Below are 6,250 nucleotides of genomic sequence, written 5' to 3'. Positions count from 1 at the left end.
ATCTTTAGTCTTATCAAATCATAATTATAATTTATAAATTTTAAAAATAAAATTCATTTTAAACTCTTTTTGGGTATAAACTCTCTTTGGGTATAAACAGCTTGATAACTGTACATCTTTTGATGCTATTATCAAGTACTCATAATTTTTTTCCTGACAAAAGAGATCATACCCCACCAGGAAAAAAAATGATGTTCTGCAGGGTTCAACTGCATCCAGGGTTGAGTAGGAGAAACAATCAGTTTCTTCTATCTATTTTCATTTAAGAAAGAAAATAAGTGCAAGTGAGGGTGCAAATTATCTATGTATACATACAACATGGAGAAGTAGCCTTACAGTATCTCAGAGCTGCAAAGAACCTTAAAAGCCACCTAGCCATCTAATTTTACCCACATTCAACCAATGCCCAACTCACATTTACAACCCTTACGTGCCCATTCAGTCCACTCAAAGCACGAAGCACATCTAGAGAATTGTTTACCTCCTGAGGCAGCCCATTTTATCTTGTCATCCATAATAATAGGCTCTTAATTTGTGGCCCCAAATAGTTGTAGTGCTCTCCAGGCTCTAGTTTCCCTGAGTTGTATTTGATGCTTTTGCTTAAATGGGTCCAAATAGGTGCCTGTAAGATTGAGGACAGAAAGATAGTTTGCTTTATATCTCCAACTTATTACAATACCCCGAGGTCATGGGTCTTAATTCTAGACAGCTTAGCTAAATAAACTGGGGAAAGACTACAAAGTGTGTTGTTTCCCAGCTCAGCCATTTGCCACTGTGCAATTTTCCCAACTCAGTCACATTCAGTCCTCTTCCCTTCTCCAATGCCAGAATGGGAATTGGGAATAATGGCATTTCTGGGTCACTTAATTAGGAAAGAGCATTCAATGACTTATTCTTCTACTCTAGACTCCCTTCTCTTCCTAAGTATGTCAAACTTCACAGATCAGGACTTATTATGTTCCTTCCTCTGTTAAGTTCACAGTTAAAAAAATATCTATTTTTCAGGTGAACACCACCAATGTTTATGTGCTCTTAGAGAATAAACAAATGCAAAGGGAATAGGCAGTTTGTGTCCAGACTTTAAGAAACCTGTCAGAGAAACTATGTGAGTCTTTGAGGATCTACTCTCAAGATAGAATTTGAAACTTTCACTGGATCCTGAAAGGCTGAGAAAGCCCCGGGCAATGAAATGCTGATGGATGAGGAAGTAGAAATATGCAAGAAAATGCTATCAGCCATATTGGGGGTCTGTGTGACAAAATGAAAAAAAAGTGTCATCAAGCCTAAGACAAGCTTAAAAAGCCTAAAAGAAGCCAGGTCCAAAAATGAGACTTAATATTTGGCTTCAAGGGAACTCAATTTATTCCCCCAGCTCTGTCCACTGAAAGGGCTGAGAAGTCCAGAAGCAATTACACCCCAGAAGTAATGAATATACCTCATACTTAGATCCTCAAATGAATGTCATTCTCTATTAAAAGGACTCACAGGTGAAATGGCAGATTCCAAGACTGGAGCAGAAAATGCACACAAGATGAACCGGAAGCATTTTCTGCCAGAAAGCAAGGAGCTGCTAAAAATAAAACAAAATAATAATAATAATTTTAAAAATAATAATAATAATAATGAAGACATGGCAAAAGGATACATGAAGCACCATGAAGTGGTTCCCTCTGGCCAAGCCAGAGACAATTTGAGCAACCAAAATAAATAACAACTATAACACATTATAACCCACTGAATAAAATAAGAATACATGAGTCCATACTGATAATAAATAGGATTCTCCAGAGAGACAGAACTAATAGGACGTAGACAGATAGATAATTAAGAGAGGCTTTTTCAGGGAATTGGTTCACGTGATTACAGAGGCTGAGAAGTACCACAACAGGTCACCTGCAAGCTGAAGAAACAGGGAGGTTGGTAGCATGGTTCAGTCTAAGCACAAAGGCCTGAGAATCAAGGAAACTAATGATGTAACTCTCAGTCTGAAGCCAAAGGACTAAGAGCTCCAGGAGTCCCAAAGTCCAAAGACTGAATAACCTGGAGTTCTGATGTCCAAGGGCAGGAGAAGAAAAGCGTCCTGCTCCAGAAGAAAGAGAGAATTCACCCTTCTTCTACATTTTTTTCCATCCTAGTCCCCAGCTGATTGGATGGTGCCCATCCACATCAAGGGTGGATCTTCCCCACTCAGTCCACCAATTCACATGCCAATCTCCAAAAACACCTTCACAGCACACCAAGAAATGGTGTTTTACCAGTTCTCTAGGTATTCTTTAATCCAGTCAAGTTGACAGCTAAAATTAACCATCACAGATAGATAGATCTTTCTACCTGTAGAATGCTGGCTAATAAATCTAGAAAGTACAATTAGAAAACCAGCATGAAATCACATGCAACTATTATGATAAAAATTGACTTAGGCAAAACTATTCAATGGATACTAAATCTGGTGCAATAGAGATAAAGGAAGAATCTGGTGAACTGTAAAGCAAAAAACCATACAGTGGAGAAAACAGCACCTTATCCAAATGATCAAAATTAATGTTATTGATAAGGTACAATTGGACATGGTGTCCTTTCAGATGTGTTACTCTGAGAAAGACATAAGATCACTTATGTAGTATTTGAGTCAAAAATGTGTAGCTTCAATTTGATCTTGAAGAAACATCAGACAAATCCAATATAATCAATGTTGTATAAAATAAGTGGCCTGTACTCAAGAATATTAAGGTTATGAATGGCAAGGAAAGACAGAAGAAATAGTTCAGACTGACAGAAACTAAAGAGACACAGTAATTGCATACAATACATCTTCTGAACTGAATCCTGTATGGTAGGAGTGGAAGATGTCATAAGGGATATTATTGTGACAGTTGGCATAGATTAAAAGATTGTGTTAGTGTTTAATTTCCTGGACTTGATGGTATTCTGTGGTTACATAAGGAAATATCCTTATTCTTAGGAAACATGCACCAAAATATCAAGGGGTAAAAGTACATGCTGAACGTAACCAACTCTCAAATCGTTCAGAAACAAGTATTATATATCTATTTAAAGCGAAAGAAAGCTAAAACAAGTGTGGCAAAATAGTAAAAATTTGTGTATCTTGGTAAAGAAAATATGAGAGTTCTTGGTATATCCTTGCAACTCTCTGTAGTTTGAAATTATTCAAAACAAAAAGTTAAAAACAAAAAGTTTCAGGTCCACCGTAAGTATCCTGCTTACCCTTGCACACCTAGAAAGACTCACCCAGTCTACCTTAGAGATAAGTGTGTTACTCAAGAGATAGTGTGTGTGGAAACAGCCCTAAACTAGGAGCCAAAAGAGCAAATATTGCTATTAATCGGCTAGGAGATGGTGAACAAGCTAAGTCATCTTTCTGTACCTCTGTTCCCAAATCTGTAAGTGAGGAGGCATGGTTTGGTTCAGTTTAAAAAAGACCTTCACAACAGTTAGTGCCTTGCTTCTGTCTGATGGTCTCCACAAGTGCAAGTCTTTAAGGACAGGCTTTGCAATCATTTCTTGGGGGTGCCATTTGTAGGGAAGAAGGTGCCAGGCTTCAAAGTGGAACTTGAGAATAATCTATGACACCTCTTCCAACCCTGAGATTATATGAGTTTAAAAGTAAGTGCCCTAAAAGAATTGCTCTGTGGGTCCAAGAAGACTCTGCAGAATATTAAATAAATAAAACTATTAGTAAATAGCTTTAACAATAATAAATAAATAAAGCTAATAATGTTTTTCACTTCAGCTCCTTTGGGTTATTTATTCATAGAACAAATTGACAACTCATGCCCTTATTTCATGGCTTTTAGTACACATGTATAGACTTACCAGTAGCATTTTAAGATACAAATGAAAATAGATACACTAGATTTTTTTAATTCAGAAAAGGTAAAGGATTTACTGAACTCCAAGGCCTAAATTTGATTTCTTGTCTATAGCAGACTTAATCTAGGCTTTTTCTATCATGTTCCTCAAAATTTTCAGCCTTCACCAACTACATGATCATAAAGCCACTTTCACATTTTTAAGTATTTGTTACAACAGCATCCCACTTCTAGGTACCAAATTTTGTAACAATTAGGGTTCAACTAGAGAAGTGTAACTAGTAGGAGAAGAGGATGATGATAGATAGATAGACGATAGATGGATAGATAGATGACAGATAGACAGACAGACAGATAGATAGATATTACAAGAAATTGAATTACATAATTGTGGAGGCTGGCTAAACAAATCTGAAATCTGTAGGGCAGGATGTCACGAAGGGAAGATCACAGGCAGGCTGGAAACCACAGGCAGGGGCTGTAGCTGCTGTCCACAGCAGAATCTCTCTCTCTCTCTCTCTCCGTGTGTGTGTGTGTGTGTGTGTGTGTGTGTGTGTGTGTGTGTGTGTGTCTCACCCCTCCAGCCCTGCTCTCAAGGCTGTTCAACTGATTTAATCAGGCCCTAGATTATCCAGGATAGTCTCCCATCTCCCATATTTAAAGTCAACTGATTGAGGATTTCAGTTTCATCTGAAAATTCCTTTTACAGCAACACCTAGAATAGTGTTTTACTGAATAACTGGGAATGTAGCTTAGTGAAGTTGGCACATCAAAAAAAAAAATCATCACACTATGAAAACCCATACATGAGAAAAAGCAGGTTAAAAAATTATTTAAATTTATAAATTACAACCTTTCATTCAACATCCCTGCCATTGTGGCAAAACTTTAGTGATAAAAAGTCAAACCTCAGATTTTCTCTTGTAAAAGAATAAAGATGTTTCAGTAAGCACAAATTATAATCAATATCATTTTTTCTTGAAACAAAAGCAAGAAATTATTTTAAAAAACAGTCAAACTCCTAGCCATTTGCAATTTATTGTTTCTGCTTTCAGAAGGAAAGCATTAGCTTCAATATGGCTTCTGTGTCAGGTTCATCGTGATAAAGGACCAGAAATTGGAAAATATGAGACATCATAAATGACACAGCGGTTGAGAAACTAGAAGTTGTCATATTTTATCATGATTCAAAACAAAAAAAAATTCTCAGTCCTACATCTTGAAGGGGACAGAGGTTAGAAAAAAAATTACCAGTTGTTTTATGACCATCTTGGAAAAGAAGTCCCTCAGGACAAGCAAAGCCTCTTTTCTCCCGTGATTTGAGGACTGACAGCAATTTATCATGGTGCACGAGGCTGATCCTAGTCTTTTGATGATGCATGATGTTGATGTTCCACTGATGGAGATAAAGACAATGCTTTATCAGTGGTATGACCCTTTTCCTCTTTTACCCTGAGCCTATAGCGGCTACATACCCTTCACCCCAGTGACCATTCTCTACAACCGGTAGTTCATCCTTTTTTCTTTTCTTTTTTTTTTTTTGGACAGTTCACATTGGGAAAGAAAGCTACATAGCAATTTTTGTGACTCTCTATTACCAGAACAAAAGGAGTAAGGACAAGCATCAATAGTCCTTTCATATGGATACTTTTTACGGACTAAATGTTCTCATGAGAAGATTTAAAAAAAAAAAGTCACTTAGAAATGTATTGTGCAGGGAGAAAATTCCAGATGGCTTCTACCAGTGTGTAATTGTTTTCCCATTAGATTGCTAAAGTTGCCACTCCTCACATTGGTGTGGACAATGCTTAATAAAGCCCTGTGAGTGATAACACTGTGCTCTCAGATTATCATCAGGTTGATTCTGTAAGCACTTCTAAGAAATACTGCCCATACTGCCTACACTGAAAGAAACAGAGAACAAGAAAATCTTGCTGAGATGGAGAGATTTCAGAGTGGTCAACTGGTTCACTTACTAACAGGTCTACTCTTACCCACCGGCATCCCTGGTGAGTAGTCCAGATTTAGCTTCAAGGCTTGTGTGTTGAAAGGGAAGAAAGACTCTCATAGAGTTATAGGCTGAACTTCAATTTATCCAAACCAGCCTTCTGTGGGGAGAGGGTGGGTAAGCCTATAGAAATGATAGTACTAATGAATTAAGACACTGCAATAGATTCTCCTACCACCACTAAAAGTAAAGAGCAGGATGCAGTAGTGAAAACTTATTTCTTATTCTCCAGATAAAGGAATGAGCATGTAAGATTCATTCATAGGAAAGATGGCAAAGAGCTTGTAGTGCTGGTGTAGAAAGAAGAGTCCACAAGGAGCCTGAGAGGTCAAGAGTGAGTCAATGTCAGTGAAGTGATAAGCAGAGCAGAGTGCTGGTGACACAGAGGACACTGCAGGTGACAATAATAGGA

Source organism: Pan paniscus, chromosome 4 (genome assembly GCF_029289425.2).
Source record: "Pan paniscus chromosome 4, NHGRI_mPanPan1-v2.0_pri, whole genome shotgun sequence".
Classification (NCBI taxonomy): domain Eukaryota; kingdom Metazoa; phylum Chordata; class Mammalia; order Primates; family Hominidae; genus Pan; species Pan paniscus.
Note: the sequence above shows the minus strand (reverse complement) of the source record.